This window comes from Lepisosteus oculatus, chromosome 6 (genome assembly GCF_040954835.1).
Source record: "Lepisosteus oculatus isolate fLepOcu1 chromosome 6, fLepOcu1.hap2, whole genome shotgun sequence".
NCBI classification, from domain to species: domain Eukaryota; kingdom Metazoa; phylum Chordata; class Actinopteri; order Semionotiformes; family Lepisosteidae; genus Lepisosteus; species Lepisosteus oculatus.
The window spans coordinates 5,029,625-5,048,068 of record NC_090701.1 but is presented as its reverse complement, the minus strand read 5'-3'; positions in this window follow the sequence as shown (position 1 = coordinate 5,048,068).

Here is an 18,444-nt window from a genome sequence, read left to right as displayed (position 1 = left end):
TGCACGAAACACCCACACAGCACATTAAAGTTTTTTTTTCTTTCTTTCCAACCGTGATGCATTTACAGGATCTGTTTTTTTTTTTTGCTTTACGATTTATTTACTTTTTTTATTTACTTGTTTAGTGCTTCTCTTTTTAATGATTTGAACAAACTTGTCCTACCAAAACAAAACCCCGGCTCTTGGCGCAGTTTCAGAGGAATGCAACCCCCCCAAACTATTATTAAATAATCCTCACGGCTTGCTAAACAGTCAAGATTCAGACAAAGCCCCGTGTCTTTATTTTGTGTTACCGAAAAATTGAAGATAAGAGCAACTTGGTTTTTTTTTCAGGTTAATGTTTCTGAATGTGACTCGTTATTTTTTTTTCCAAACCAAACAAAATAAAATGGAATTTCTGCCCAATCAGCTCAGCTCAAGGCTTCCGTAAACAAAGTTTCCAGGTGGTCCGTGTGTTTCGATGGCATAATCTAGAGAAAATGAGGCTCATATACATTTACTGAAATGGAAGGCAGCAACTCCTTATGTCTGACAAGGTATTTGATGAATGCTGGTTCTCAGATCAAGACAAATTGAAGCTGACAGCTGCATTTAATGATATTTATCTCAAAGGCTACACACTGCCAGAATGATTATGTGTCTTGCATGGCTCAAGTTCAACTGGGTGTGCAAAAATACTTTGGAAATTTTACAGAATTCATGAAAGAATCAGCAGGCTTTGTAAGATAAACACACATATCACCCCTATAAGATTCTAACTGTGTATTCGTCTTGAATCCCGACGGCTAGATCTTGCCGAGGCGCTGCACGATAAAACACTGGAGAAAACTTTCTCAAAAAATGGAAAACAGCTACAATCCGTGTATGTGTAAAATCCACATCTCTTTTTGTGCTGTCCAAGTCAATTTTTTTTTCTGCTGTTGATTCAAAGCTGCACATGAATCTATTATGGCAAATTCCCGTAAAATCATTACTTATTTCAGTTTATACATTGTAAATAAAGGTTGTGTTTTTTGGCACCTTCACAGGTTTAGAATGACAGTGACCTTTTGTAAACAATAGCCCGTGTGAGTAATATAATATGCCATAATGGGAATTATCTCACTATTGCTGTGCATTCTTTCATAATTCCTTGAGATGACACAGTATGGTGAAAAGGATAGTGTAATGCGATCATGTATGGGCAATTCCTCCAACATTTACGCAGAAAGGAGGATATTCCATTGTTTTATTGATTAAAAAGAATGTGACGTAATGTGTATTTCGGTGTCCCAAGCATTTATTCAATTATTGAGCTTGATTACACTTTTACATAACCTATCCATTGTTCAGCAATTAATTTATGGAACGCCTTTATGATTTTATGGGCAGATCTACCTTTGTGTTTATTAGGATAAATACTGCATGCAGTATGGAAAATCCCATGTACATAGGAATAACTGATTATAATGTAATTTACCTTTAAAGTAAATGACTTGTTTATAAAGCAATGAAACACACTTTTATCATCTTTCAGTTTTACTTTGCAAAAGTGTCATATTATAATTGACATGTAATCCATGCTTGAGGGACAGAAACAAAATACTAGTTTGTTGTCCCATCTCAATAATCCAGAAAGTGAAATTTATTTTGTGTCAATAAATATATTTCAATGACCTTTCCCACTGCAAACCTGAACAGATAAAACATTTTTAACATGAACAATGAGTAGTAATTGGTTTATTGTGTGCCAGCCCTCTTTTAGAGCATACTAAACAGTTGTCCCCTGGGCTCAACCCTGCCCTGCCAAATTCTGGACAATGCTTATCAAACCATTCACTTATGTCACTGTTCTTTTGTACAAAACCCATTTTTACAACATTGTAAATGCATTATACCACCCTTGGCATCTCTGCATTGTATCCCGATGGATAACATTTAAGGCCGTGAATAGTTTATAAACTTCAGTTGTTATTTTTCACCATACAGAGCTCTGTGTGGTCTTTGGTCACTGGACTCTGGCTTGTTGCATGTCCTAACGACTAAATAGCAACCTATTTTGTGAGAGCCTCCCATAAGGGATAGTGACACTGTCAGACCACTCTTCTGTAACATAAGGAGTAAGCTTTGCTATGCACACAACCAGTTTGGCATTGCCAGTTTTATCTTTAGGTTTCGCCCCTGTGCGCATCTGAGCTGCTCACCCATAGGGCCTCTCAGCTACACTCTTAGCTCTCGACACGCTGGACGGTTGGCAGGTGTTTCTGGAGGTGAGGCACATCCCTCACTGGGTTGCTATGCAGCTGGGGAGTGCGACAGCCCTGGCCGACCAATCCCAGGCCAGCTCCTACTGCGTGAACTTGTTCACCATCATTTGAACTTTCACTTTTGCAGCCAGCTAGCGGCATAACCTGGACACAAATGTGCGATATCCGAGTCATTTAGCTCAACGTCTGGGAGAGAGCTTTTACTGGTCAAGACGCTCATAAGCCGCCTTCTAGACGGTCAAGACTGGACTGAAAATCACAAAGGTTTTGTTTGTCTGTTGTTGTTTCATCTGTTCTTTATCTCTGTGAGATGCTTTGGGGTTTAGTTTTACATTCCTGAAAGGGAATAAACAAATCAAAATGATTATTTTTGAAAAGACCAGTGGAACCCTCATTTTCAAAATGGCTGTAGGCGTTTTCCTTGACTGAAGCACATTGCTGTGACTCTGGAGCCAGCCGGGAACAGCCTGGTTTGTAGTCCCAAGTCTTCTTTCCACTGAATCTGGTGATTCTTTCCAGATAAGGAGTCTATCAGGATGGTGGGAAATGACATTTTAACATTGAGCTTACTTGGCTTGTCCTGTTAAACAGCACGTAAAATATTTATCATTCACTTTACTTTTTTGAGTACTTATCACTCAAAGAACTACACTTTAGCAGTGAAACCACTTTAAGGCTTTCTGTTAACATTCTGTTCTACTTAAACTTAATAATGTTTTTTACATGTATTTCATCAAACAGGAAGGCTTTTTGCAATAAACATGGCTGCATTAAAGGATTTCAGAGAAGTCTGTTTTGTGTAAGACCTCTGGCGCAGAACCATCAGTTTAACCATTAGTAACAGAACGTTGTTTTGCAGCTGGTGAGGAACACAAAATGCTGAAGAATTTGTGTCCAAATTCTTCAGCAACAAATATTATTCAACATAATTTGTATCTTGGTAATTAAGACAACAAAAAATGCCACTGCTATTGACACAATGAAGTTTAACAATAAGAACTGCACCAAATAAGATTCATGCATGAACATATAAAAGATATGAGTTGTTTAATTGGAATCAATGTTATTTACTAATTGTTACATTAATGCTCATGAAGAAGATTGTAGGAAGCTCCTTGTGATCAGATATGACTGTTTCAGTTCTCAGTCATTAAGGTTATGAGTTAGTCATATGTTTATCCACAACAAACATTGTTTTCTCTGCCCATGTCTCAAGGTCTTCAGCAATTCAGTCACATGGAAGTGATTCCCTTGTAATTTACGGTCTTATGTGGATTTAAGAGCTTGCTTCAGGGTATAATGTGCAGATATAGAAGTAAATAGTTGCTAGGCAATGGGCTTCCCCAGTTATTTGTCATGTACAATTGTAAAACTCTCCAGTTACATGTCCTAGTATCTATAAGACGATGTGCCACACAAGCAGTATTTGTAAATCTGTGTTCTCCACGTGTTGACATATGACAACAATGGCCTTGTAGCTTGCTCTTTCTTCTCAAGAAGTACACTGGGACACTTTCAGGGTAGTTACTCAAGGAATGTCCATATGTGCTTGTCCAGGATTTCTCTCATACAGTCTCTGGGCCCCAAAATGGGCTGTAAATCCACTGACAAGGAATGTATATCTTTTCAACACAAATGTATTTCAGATGCTGTGTTGCCAAAGACAATCGGTGGCACAGTGAAGCATTAATTCCTCTCATGGTTATATGCTGAGAAAATGCAAGGTTTCTTTCCCAGTTCATGTTTCTGGATAATTATGTTTGCTGTAGGCAGAACATGCTGGACTTAAACTCACAGATCAAGGGACCAAAGGAATTAATAGACAAATTTTGAGTGAGTTACCGGGTTGGTGTTTCCCTTGTCATTTGGTCACATCAAGAGTTGATTATGGAACAAGCATAACTCTGTTTCATGTTCGTTTCAGCAGTGCACACCCAAATGCAACAGCAGTTAAAATACAAAAATGATCAAATATAATGAAAAAAAAAACACTGGAGTGTGTAAGAAGTCTAAGTCAATTTCCATCCGTCTTCTAATAGCTTAATCCAATCCACTGTTGGAGGGGAGCCGGAACTTGGCAAGCAATGGATGCAAGAAGGAATACACCCTAGACAGATAATACTTTATTAATCCCGTAGAGAAATTGATGAAATAGCACAGCAGGTCTGGAATTGAACCCAGGGCTCCAATTCTGCAAGGCAGCACTATGACCCACTGTGCCACCCTCTACTTCATTAACATTTTTTAGCCCATTCTGTGCAAATCCTTTGAGGGTTTTGAGCAAACCATTCAGCAACAGAGTATATTAGATCTTTGTTGTATACATGTTTCAGCAATGCTCTGCTTGTGATGGTGCTTTGAACCTGGGATTCCCCTATGTGTTTGTTTTATACTCCAAACCCAGCCCCGAAGAGCCCCAATGCAGTTTTAAGGGTCCCCCTAAATTATTGTTATTTTAACGACGGGGTGCATTTGTAGACCATTGACCAATTTAACACGCAATTCTTTCAATGAAAGGAGATGTAGTCTTTGGGGATGAGAATAAGTCATATTTTGTTCATTGATTCTGAAACCTCCTGGATTGAGACTCCAGAAAACAGAGTCAGAAAGTTAGACGTTCAATTTCAAACATTCAAAATCATCCATAAATACATATATTACACATTACTCAATTCCCGATTAACAATTCTGATCGAGTGACAACAAATTCAGACCCCAAAACTGAACTTCAGACTTAAGCTGAGATTTATTGTGAATTTTAATATTTTGTCTGAGGAATGCTGCCACAAAACTGACGTCAAATTCTGCTCCTGAATGTCCACATCATGATTTCACGTTACGATATGCTGTCACCACTCCCATTGCCATCCCTGCCAAACTGCTCATTGTGCTATCATTGTCAAAGATCACAATAGATGATAATATCTGTTTCATAACAGCATTTTGGGGAAAATAACAAATAATAATAGCTATTATTTTACAAACATGTATTGTAAACTAGCAGATTAAATAATCTTGTCTGGTGCTAAGGTTTGTCCTCTTTCAACGGTATAGACATAAAGTGTGAAATTAATATCTTAAACAATGCTTTCCAGAAGTATGTGCCGTAATTTGATTCTTTAAACTTCTTGTAAAGGCACAGATAATAATGCCATGCCCTAAGGTTCTAGTTAATGTTAGAGCTGTTGGTAGCTATTCTTTTCTTTCTTAGCACTGTCAGGCTTTTATTCCACACATGGTTTAAAACGACAGTAAATTATGGCAGTGTCTGACAAGATAATAACTGCATCAAAAAGGGATCTCCTAACATTATGAAAGCTACTCTTAGGTTTGAGTTAATGGTTGGTAATCAACGAAAAACAATGCAGGCTTTCTGATTAAAATATTTCAGATAATAAAGGTTATTATTGCTACTAAAGACGCTACCTCTTTACTAGTGGGTAAACACATAGAAATCTAATGCTATAATCAATAGGCAGTGATGTATGGATAGCATAAGTAAGCAGTTTTGATGTGGTTACGGTCTACTGAAGAATAAAAAGAAAGAACAAAACATCTTGGAGTTTTCAAAAGAAAACAGCATTGTCTGACAGGTACAATGGCATTTCTGTCATTCACAGGAGGCTTTATGTAAACCTTTGTGAAGAAACTCCCAGTAACAGACATTTAAAAAATGCAAACATACTCTGTACCTGTTGCCCTCTGTTTACACGAAGGTCTGTAAGCCAGAAACGCAAAAAACAAAAGAGAAAGCATTAGCCATGTTTAATGTGTGTTTCCACATAACAAAGAGGTTTAATGTTTCCCTTTGATCTTGCACAATAAATGTGTCTTTGTATATTTGTATATTGCGTATGTGAAGATTTTGTTTTTGAAAGAAAATATTCTGAGTCACTCGAATATTTTCTTTGATTCACTGCATCTTCTTCAAAGAAACAGCCTTTCTTATATGAAATTCTGCACAGAAAATGAGTCTTCAGTTCTTGAGTTATATTTATGGATTATTTATATACTGTTGTGCTAAAGTATATACAGTTTTCTTATGATTGTGAATAAGACTTTCAAGGTGACTGCAAAGAGCAACCCATTACCATTAGAATTACTACTATTGCTATCTAAAAGAATAACTATAATAATAATGTAATATAGTAATTTAATTTGCATTGTCCAACAGTACTTCACATATACAAGGGCACCCAGATCATCCTTCTTTGAAGTTCAACACCCATCTGTATTAAGTTAAATAGAATTAGTAGGGGTGTCAATGTTAAGCATACAATTTAGTAAATACATTGTTAATCCAAAGTATGTATATCAAAACTTGGTTTCTGTAAATTGCATGCTGGTTATAGGAACTAAAGCTCACATAACAATTACTCATACAATTCTAAAAGCTGGACTCCGAGGTCTTGTGTACTGTCATTAACCAAAAGGGCTTGCTCTTAAGAGGCAATTTAAATAAAGCAATCATCACCTTCAATGAACCTGCTTTGTGTGTTACTTAGTGCATTGAATTTGCTTTTAGCTTGAAATGATGCTTTATTCTGTGCTCCAGCATCAGTTTTGTTTACATAGCAGTGCTTTCAAAACAAAGACAACAGCTGCTCCAATTTCCCCGTTTTAAAAGTCAACGAAGAAAGCTTAACCCAATTTTAAAAACGTTAACTGAAAGGACCTACACACTTCAAATTCATAGCACAGCACATTATTTTATTTCTCGCAATAAACCCATTACAAAATAGAAACACAAAGGGCTTTGCAACTTTATCTTAAAATGGAAAACATCCTATAACCATGAAGGTGGCTCATTGTGCTTTACAATAAACATGAAATAATGACTTAGCTGCTCTGGAGAAGGTCAGGTGCAACACCTTTGCCTGAGGTTCTTTTCTCTTTAACCCACCTATCTCTGTTGGATAATGGACATGAGTTTCCAAAGCACAGAGCTGCCAAAGTAGAATGCGTAGAACTTCAGCAACTAACATGGCCTTGCTATCGGTTGGTAAAGTTGTACCACATAATTAACAATTTAAAAAATCCTGGAAAAATAAGCAGCACACCTCTTGGTTTATCTCAGGTTTGCTGTGTAACTTTTAAACCTAAAATTATTTTCTTGGTCTATTGCAAGCCGTTGTTACCCACTTTGTGTTAAAAGCAGAACAATGCTACAATTCTTAACTATAAAATAAGGTACATCTCTCATTTGATATGACGATTACATGATGACATGACAATTTATGTTAAGCCGTAAAAGCCCAGTTTTTGTAGCATACAAAAAAAAGGATTCAGACTCTGTATTCCAGATCCAGTTCTAGAACGCAGCAGGAAAAGTGACCACAAGCCTGCAAGCACGAGTCCATTCTTTTGTCGAATAAAATTATATTTAGAAAGAGAGCAGGTTAATGATGAAGACCAGGATATAAAAACAAGAACTGGCCATGCTTGCCTCAAGTATTTGAAGACAGTTCTTAAAACGGCTCTTGGAGGATGTCAGTGTTATTTGAGGGCATGACTTAGCAAACATGAGCTGCACTTTGAGTAACAAAGTGTTTCCTTGTATAAATCTCAAGTCCCTCTTTACGGAGCGTACCACTGAGTGAGCTATTTTTGAAATGCTGTATATAAGAGCTTTGAAATTGCCATTATCTCCAAAACAGAAAGTGTTGAATACAGTCTGGTGGGGATAAAAGCCTTTGGAAAATAATCAACTATTTTGTATTAAAAAAAAACTCTGGTAGACTGTTTCACTCCAGGGTTTCACCTCTTGCTTTTGTGTTGCCTTTCTTTCTAGATGTGTTGTGTTTGGCTGTAACTATGCTGCAGGTGAACAATAGTTTGAAATATAGCGGTTAAAGATCACATACTGCATCAAAGGTGCAGGAGTTGTTGCTGATGATGTTGATGCTGCTTCTGGGGCAAAGGTTGGACAGATCAACTCCGGCTATTGGATTAAAAAACAACATCAGGGTGGAATGATCTGAACACACAGAATACACTTGTGAACTTGTTATATTCACCTCGGCAATCAGTGCGTATTTAAAGATGAACAAGTAAAGGTTTAATCCGTGGTGAAAAGAGAAGAAAAGAAACACAAAGTTTTGGCTGTGGAGCCTTCACACACCTGAACCTAAACCTTCTGTTCTTAGCATGGAATAAACCTTTACTTTTTCCTTTGCAGCCTATGCTTGCTGACACAGCTCCCTACTTTTTTAAAATGCTGACAGGGGTAAAAAGTGCTGCAAGTGATGTTAAAGTGTAAGAATCTATTTTCACTGATATTAATTATTTTTAAGGGGAGTAGACAGAAATACGCATTCACTCAAGACAATTCAACAAATGGGCATTAAACAACCTGAAACTTTCCAGAGACCATAATCAGACAATAACTTTCCTTAGTAATTCAAAGCCGTGCAACTGTTATTTCATATGGAAAGTGTACCAATTAGTTTGCTGGAGAAACATCTTTAATATCATTATCCTGTAAAATACATACAAAGAGGTGAATTTATACCGGCTTTACTGTATTGTATGAAGAGCACTTTCAATATGTTTCATACCTTCTCTCAACTTTCCCTTAGCATGGCAGATTATTTTAGCAGCTGTTCCATAATGGGAAAAGTTAACAAGGTTATTAGTTTGTCAGCTTATGCAGTAGAGCACATCTGCTCTGAAATAAAGAAGCAGCAATAGCACTGGGTGGCAGCTCAGCTGATGACCCTGTTAATAGTCTTGTTCGTTTTGTTCGTTTTTATTTTTCAAACCTACTATGATTTCTTGTCAGCTCAACAGACTGAGAAGTGAAGGAAGATTTGCATAAGTCACCCTTTATGAAAGCCCCAGTCACATTTCATTAGAACTGAAAGGGGCCATTTTCAAACAAGACACTTTCTGAGAAAAGAATGGATTTTGAGTCATAGAATGCCAACAGAAAATCATCTAGAAAACCAAACCAATCTGAAAATAAGCCAAATGCACTTAATACACTAACAAGACTACATTACACATCACTGATGTTTTGTTAGAAGAACAGGAGCTTTCAAGTTTCAAGGTTGTGCTAATGTTTGCCCATGATATACACTGAGAAAGTTTGTTAGCCTGTTCACACATTTACTGTGTCATAATAACTGTGCACCATGCGGCAGTGAAACTCCCCATAATGCGCATGCAAATTGGACCAGTGTGACTACATTCCTGTGCACAATAACAGAACACACCAGAGGGCACTCCGTCAGCTCGGAGTGACTGAAATATACTGTAGGTCTGTGGCTCTGTCTGTGTGTGGAAGAACAAGGTATACAGCTGCACAAAACTGTTTATCCACATTTGCTGTCATTAGGAGCATGTGCATTTGTATGTACAGTGTGCCGCTTGAATTGTCTCATGCTGCACATGATACCATTGCTTAAAGAGATCAACTAACCTGACAAGGGCTCTCAAGCTTTTCAGGGATGAGTAGCAAAAAAGGGGCTTCCTGTAGTCCGATCATGTGTTAAACGTGTACCTTGATTGATGGGTGGAATTCATTTTTGGTATGCCTCCCAAGTCACATTACCAATATTGTTGACTGTCATTCCATAACTTTCAGTCTGGATTAGTCTCTATTTATGAGTCCGCGTTGTGCCTTTGGTAACTCTGAGACACATCATCACCCATGAAACAGAAATATTTGATGATCCTGAAAAAGAATTAGCTTCCTCACATGAGTTGCATTTAGCAGATGACTAAGATGTTTGGATGAATTATATAGCTGTGATCCTGCAACAGGAAATGGACTTGCAGGAGTCAACCCTATCTTTGATTATTTTTAACATGGTTACAATACACAGATCAAAACCGGCACCCTTCTGAAGGTCCGTCGAAAGGAACAAAAAGCTCAAAAAGAACTTACAATTTAAACACATGATTCCAAATCCCAAAAGAACACATATTGGAGGCAACCGTGAAGACCACTAGAGCCTGTTAAAATGTTGAACAAAGTGTGTAATTTACCTTTGAGTGTAACAATTTGTCAAATTCGAAATCCACCCCAATCTACTGAATTGTACTAATAACAGTGTTTCATCCACTGTAGTATTCCATGATTTCTTTCAAGCAATTCCCAATTCTAATACCTTTGTTTTGGCCATCTTGCACTTTCAAAGTCAGAAAGTATTTAAACCTGCTCCTCAATTATATGTACAGTATTTGTCTGAGCCACTAATGATCTATCTCGCAGTGTTTGTTTCAAAATTAGTTCATCTAACAATAAGGTGAATAATTCTAAAAATTGTTACCTGTGAGAAAAATGCTAACATCATTTTATTCCAAACAGAATTTTGTTAATATAATTTCTCTTGTGTAAAAACTTTGTTTTTATTGAAAACTAAAGAAAAATGTAGCAGCTTCTATGAAAGAAAACGCTGTTGGCTAATCAGTTACTATGTGTTTTTTAGATTGTGTGAATACTATTTACCATAACTACACACACACTTGCGTGACTTGCATTTCTTTTTATCTCAGTCAGATTACATAATCTCCATCTCCTCTCTCATTTAAGGGAACATTGCCACAGTGCTTTTAGGTGCGTGAGAATTGTTTCCACTTGATTAAATGAATCATTCCTTTATTATCAGATAAGTGCAATCAGATTAACGTTTCAGTCATTTTATATAAACAGGCATGATACATTTTGAACATGAATAACAGAAGGAGTGGGGACCCTGATAACTTTCTTGGAATTTCTCCAAATACCATAAGTCTAGGGGCAAATCACTTGCTCTGGGTTTTGGGAATTCAGGTGATTGGCGGTTGTGTATAATGTTTAATGCTGCATCTTGCTGTAGTCATCTCTTACATCTTTACATCTGGTTTATCAACATGTCAAAGGCAAACATATTGTAAATATAAATATTGGATTTCATCAAGACACAGTAGGTCCGATTTGTACAGATTCTAGACAAAACAAAAGGGGGAGGCAACATTCTGGATGGAGGAATTTTCACTACTGTATCTCTCTGACAATGCGAATAAGTAAAATGACCTGGAAACTTTTTTTACATGGATTTTTGTCACGATATGGTGGAACCTGCATCATGGTGGAACCCCATCTTGAAAAGAAAACAAGACAGTTGATGCTGGTGTCAAATTACTCCATATCTGAAGCATTACAGTTTTCCATCACCGTCTGAAAAGAAATCCTTTGCTTTTACACCAATTTCTTGACTTTTTTCGGTGAATGTTTTATGCAACTGAATATTACCTTTCACGGGCTGAATTCCCTGAACACACTGCTGGGATTAAAGCGATCTCTGTAATTAAAACTGCTAAAAGTGGGAGAGGCACGATGAGTCAGAAGTCTTTAGCCCAAACGTTTTCATTTGAGACAAAGAGGTTTAGTTGCATCAAACCTCCTGCTATACCCATCAGCTGTAACAAGAGTGCTGAGCCTTTGCAAATAAGGGAGTAGTCAGCTTTGTCCTTGAGTGCTGTGTATTGGTCAGTGCCATACTGATGCCCATGCACCCGTCCAATTTCTAACCACTTCTTCCAGTTCAAGCTTCAAGGCAGACCTTGGATGCCCCCAGTCCGTTGCCGGGCAGACGCAGACACGGATACGCACACACTCAAACCAGAGAGGCCAATCAACCTGCTTTTGGTGCCTTTTGGACTGTGGGAGGAAAGTGGAGCACCCAGAGGTGACCCACACAGACACACATTGAGGATGTGTCAACTCCATTCACGCAGCACCCCAGGTCCACAACCGAACCCAGGACCCCAGCGCTGTGAGGCAGCAGAGCTGACCCCCATGCTGATGTCCACTTCTGCTCATTTATCAGCTATCGGATATAAGAAAGTCAGCTATTTCTAATAATTTCACAGTGTTAGAAAGCAAAACCATCTAAAGAGACTAATCTAATTCTGTCGCTTCTAAGTAAGTCAGATTGAACAGCTGATTCATCATTATTAGAGCTCATTAGCATGACAGAGCCCTACTTTGACTCGTGAAATGGGCTTACTACGGATCATTCCATAAGAAACACCTTTCAAGGTTATGGTATTCTTAATAACAGGCATTGCTATGAATTATGAGGTATATGAATATTAATTACCTCTGACCATTTCAGAACATTAGAAAGCACAACTATTGAAAGCAGCTTAGTAGCTTTTTCTTTGGCTTGAATTGCACGTTGTGTTTTTATGTTTTGTTGCCCATAATAATTGCCGGTAAACCCTTAAGGCTGTCTGAACTGAGACAAGCCAGGTCCTCTGCTGTTGTCTTTAGTGAAGCATCAGAGGCAAGTGCATCAAACATCATGCCTCTTGTGAAGTCACTTACATCAGCCTTAGACTCAAAACAGACCACTTTGAGGACAAACCCAGGTTAGCTACTACTTTGTAATTGTCAGGAATCAGGGGATGCACCACATATTGAGCATTTGGAAAGTTTTTGTCGCTCCTATGTAAAATAACATTCTCTAATATTTTGTGAGGGCCCCGTGTGTGTATATGTACATGAGAGTCTGTATTTTGTATTATTTATGTTACAGTATTTGTAGTACCAGTTGAACTTAGAGTAATTTAATTTAAAACAACCCACTAAAAGATCTTATCTAAAGAATATACTGCGTCTGTCTGCAATACACTCTGCACACTTTTCTGTTCAAAAGCTCCATAAACAAGACCTTGTAACCAAGAACATAAACAATGATCTTGGTTTACAGCATAGTGGACATAGGCTAATTGCTATAATAGGCCATGTCTGTGTGGTTTAGGATGTATGAGGTTCTATGTTCAGAAAATGGGTTTTTGTTTGCTGGGCCTAATGAACTAATCCCTTGTTATTCCTGTTTGGGTCTATAGGCATGTGAGACAGAGCATGTTAAGCTGTAAATCTAATTTTCAATCTTCCAGGAAGCAATGAGGACAGATGTGGGCAGTCTGGAGTCACCGCAGGGATTCCTGAATGCAATAAAAGACAAGCCATCCTGGAATAAAACGTTTACTAATTTTATTTTTAATTGAATCAGGATAATTGATACAGTTCTCTAAAGCTTACTGTTTTCATTATTTTCATTTTTTTTATAGGAGCTAGCTTTAACAGGTTTGATTTTGGCAAAAAAAGGAACAAAATCAGAAATCAGAACAGCCCCCCACACATACAAACATATTAAACCAGCATAAATCAGCTCTGAAATGGCTCACCAGCTACACAAACTATATATACGTTTTTGTGTGTGTTTTGACTGAGGTAACTTCAATGCTATTACCCATGTAGTCTCTTGAATTCCATTAATAGGCTTAAAAATGACTTCCATTTCTGGGCCATTTCTCTTCTTGTTAAATTCAAAGGCTGGATTTCTTCTTGTAGAGTGTCAAGCATATCTACAAATTCCCGAGACAAGTTTCCATCACATTTTTTTTTCTACGAACCACCTATCCATCCATCCGTTTTCTAACTGCTTCTTCAAACTGGGGGTCACAGGGGTGCCATAGTCTGTCCTAGCAAGCAATGGATGCCGGGCAGGGTGCACCCTGGACAGGACACCAGTCCATCTGTAGGGCATGCACACACCAGCACCAATTTTCCCAGAAAACAAGTAACCTACCAGTATGTCTTTTGGGCTGTGGGGGGAGACCCCTGTGAACACAGAGAGGACACAGCCCTGCAATGCTAACCACTGTGCAGCCATGCCACCCTACACATCTGTAATTTTAAAAAATAGGATGTAAAATAGGATGATGCAATTATTTCATTCATTATTTTCTTTAAGTCTATAGGGAAGTTCCACCTGTCATCCAGAATAACGTATCCAGATGGTTATCCACAACAGATGGTTGTGGTTGTGGTGTATACAACCTTTACATTAAGGCCTAAGACGTTGAAATAACAACTCATTGAGTCAAAGGTGTTGTTTAAAGTCACCTGGTAAAGTTATATATTTGTTATTTTAGTGAATCCGGGTTGTGAATTTGCACAGTCAGCCAGGTACCTTAGCCGACTGGGGTGGTGCAAGTAGGGAGCTGCGTCAGCATGCGTAGGCTGTGGAGCCTTTTACGTGTGTCAACTTTGTGTTTCTTTTCTTCTGTTTTCAGCATGGAATTAACCTTTACTTGTTCCTTAGCTGAGGTTTAGAAAGGACATTAGCAAACCCTTTCAGAGAAGTACACTATACACATCTCGCATTGTGCTCTGCAGTGCGGGTTCCCATGAGTTGCTCTATTGTAATCAAAAAAGGCGTTTCATAGATAATAATACTAGTGTAACGGTGAAATGGCTCCAGAAAAATGGACACAGTAAAACATGTACTGCAGGACATTTTTACATGGTGCTGGACACAAGCTGGAGCTGTTCAGCTTGCAATTGGAAAATTGCCCTTCTCCCAGGACTAAACTGAACACAACTGGGTTTATCTCCTGTGTTCTTCTGAAGTTTCCAGCAAAGCCTTGAGCCTTGGCAGTTCGCTTTGGTGCATCTCAGCCCAGCTCAGCTTGAGACAAACAACCCAGCGAGCACCTGTGGGAAGACTTGGAGCATTTTTTCCATTCCTGTGTGACAACAATGCGTAACCTGTGGGAGCCAGTTGACGCATGTTGTTAAGAATTCAGAGAAATTCCACTCAGACATTCCATAAACGTGTAAAGGAATCCCTCCAAAGGCTTCCCTACAGAGCAATGGTAAACGCACACCCAACTTCAGCTCTTCATTATGGCACACTCATTAGCGGCCTATTTTTATAAGATGCAAACCATAACATTCCAGATAAGGCATGAAATATTCTAACCAATGTCATAATAGAACCACTCTGCTATTTTTAAAGAATTTTTGCCTAAATGTTTAAGGTTTATGTTTTAGTATCTCCCTGGAAGCAGCTATCAACACATGTATCCATCTTAAAGACGGCATAAATAATTTTGCCAGCATTTACGTCTTTTCTGTTTACAGGATCGCAATGGATCACTTTCTGTACTGCTCAGTTATTTAGATGTGAGATGATTTAGGTTTCGGATGTTACTGTAAAATGTTAAAGATTGGGAATTTATTTGTTATATAATATTTTACATTTTAACATGCTGAAGCTGTAGAGCTGTGAATTCTTTCAAGAAATAGTTGGATAAAATCCTTGGAAATATTAACCACCAAATGGGCTAGATGTGCCAAATAATATCCTCTCATTGCTAACCTTTCTTATGTCCTTTTCCTATGTTTAAATAAAGACATGAAATTATGTTCATGTCTTTAGGGGTGTGGGAGGAACGTTGAGCTCCCAGGGAGACATGGGCAGAACTTGCACACAGAACATCCCTGTTCTGGAACTGATCCTGGAACCCAAGAGCTACAGTATAAGGCAGAAGCAATGGCCACCACGTCATCCTGCTGCCCTCTCATTGCTGAAATTCGCAGTATATTTGTAGAGAAATTCCACAGTCTTAATCCCTATGCCTGGAAACTGTACTACAATCGTGTGGCCTGGTCTCATCAGATCACAGAAGCTACGCTCGGCTTGGGAATGGTCAGTACTCAACTGGTACAGAAGATCTCGTTGGAAAATGTAGGCTGCTGCTGTAATGGGTATCAGTGGAACTGGTGGGAGAGCGCTCTTCCCTCTGGACCCCAATTTCCAACTCAAAGCACTGAGCGATCGGCAGTGTCGTGGGGCTGCTGTCTCTGAATGGCTGTCTCATCGCCCAGGAGAGTGCTGCAATTCAGTGGTGGACGGAGAAGGTGCTGCCCTGTAAATGCTTTGGGCGGAAATGGCATTAATGCAAGGGGACCTCAAGTGCACCTAACCCCTTACCTGTGTGTGCATTTATTCTTCCGCTTACCTGAGGAAGTAGTAGTAGCTCGTAGGTAGTAATGATACCACGGCCAGTTATTGCCGTTTTGAGCTAAGTCCCAGTTCTTGGTCGATCTGCAATATAAACATCAAGGTGCCGCTAACAGAGGAGATGGGACTTGCAAAATGTCTCTGGGTGAAGAGGTGAATTCAGAAGGCTGCCTTGCTCAGAGAAAGCTGCACTTATAGGCAAGAGCCCTCACACACCCAGCAGTGATCTTGCTTGTTTACAAGCGGAGCTCCTGACTTCCGCGCGTCCCTCCAGGCACACTGCAGGTCAGGTGCCTCTTCTTTGATGTCCGGAGCTTCATGTGAAGCCACCAGAGATAAGAATTGCTGGTGTCAGGTTGCATAATTGCAACAAATTATCGTCTGTGTGGTACAATATTCAGTCGTGTCTAATGGAGGCATTAGAACAAGAAAGTAGTCTTTTAAAATGGTTTAACCTGGAGACCTTTTACATTGCTGATTGTACATTGTGTGTGTCCTGTATTCTTTTGTCTCTCTTTCTTTCTGGAGTCCAGGTGAGTTTATACAACGCACAAACAGTTGTCTCTGGCTACAGGCGTGTTTTCAAAACCACTCTATTAAGAACGTCAGACATCAAGTGGGCAGACCTTTTGAGGGTGTTTTCACATCAGCCCAAACCATCCAGAAAAACCTTCTGCGCTTCTTAGAAATAACACTGGAATGTGCCTTACAGACATGACTGACTTCAAATGTCTCTTTAAATAAACAAACTGAGCCTGTTCCTGGAAGACAGGCCAGAGGTCTAGGAGGTCATGGGGCTAACTGATGTGCCCCTGGCATGTGCCCATGAACTTTTTAGATAAAAAACATGTATGTTTAAACAGAACCTATCTGCACTGTTCATACAAAAAAACAGCCTTCGTACTATAGCGTGCCATTTAGTGACACAGCCCTATGTGCAAATCAATTTGCCCTTAAATTCTGTGCCTGTCACTTTTAGCTTAGAAGAACTTTAAGATATTTTTTACCTAAATATAAGTATTGGCTTTGATTCATGCTATGTCGTGCAAAGGAATCAGGGTGTTTATAAGCACATGCAGCTTAGAACGAAGAAATCACAATGTACTTGCATGTCCTTAACTTAGAAAGCGAAGGATACAATGTCAATATCTTCGTGCTTATCTTTTCTTTACTGCAGTGGCATGTCACAGTCTAAGATGGTCTAGACCTGGAAAATGAACTCTTGCATTGACTGTAAGAATTTAAATAGAAGAGAAAAAGTTGTTTGGCCCCTAAGTGTACACAGCTGCCTTTGAAAATAAAAAAACAAAAGTACTTTTAAATATACAGAATAAACTTGGTATTAGATCAAACACGCTCTATAGATATGAAGTGGATTCAGGGAGGGTTTGAATGGGACTTGTATCATTATGCAGTGAGATGAAGATAGCTTTGAAACACCTGCCAGGCTGTGCTCATTATCAGACAGGAGATTCAGAAGTAAAGAATGGGAGGGGAGTACTATCACAGATCAGGGCCTCGCTGACAGATTGTGAAAACATAAAAAGCAAAGAAAACACTAATCTCACGCACTGCAGGGAAGAACCTGGCTCTGTAAATGGGGGCTTCATAAATTAGATGGGATTTTCTCAAGGGCTTAGGGCAGATTTGTTAAGAAATGCCATATTTTCTTGAAGGAAGCGCTGTTATTAGCAAGACAAAAACACAAGCACTTTGGAGTTTTTCATCTTAGAAAAATGGTTGATTTTCAAGATTTCATTTAGATAAATCAATTTACTTTTCTTGTGTAAAAGGCATCTAAACATTTTATAGGCCTATTTTATATGCCTACATAATTGCATATACTGTATACTGAGAGGAATTAAAAATGCAATAAAATCTTTAAAATGATTCCATTTGCTGCATTGCTATGCCTCTCTGTATGTAAACATTTTGAAGAGCTAATCCTTTAGCAAAAATAAATTTAAACCCTTTTCAAGGTGGATTAATTTGCTGAAGTAACTGAACGGGATTCAAAATAACTAGGAAAGTTGAGTAGTATTCATCTTGTGAACTGCTGCAGCATACAAGGGTGCTCAAAGACTAAGCAAATGTAAAATATATGTGTTTTCTAAAATAGAGAGGGATTAGCCATTTCTGCATTGTTTTCCCAATTTTCCTCACCTTCAAGAAAAACTCTGAGCTAATAAGTGTGCATGAAAATTAAATTAAGCATCCGAATAACAATATCATCAAGAATTGTACCCCAGCAGCTATGTCAGAACACACACATACACTTGCAGAATTGCTTTGTCCCTTCCAATGATGTCCCATTGTGTTAAATTAGTGAATAATCTTCAAAATACATTGATTACATAACTATTCACTTCCAGTCAACACTTGGTGGAAACAAT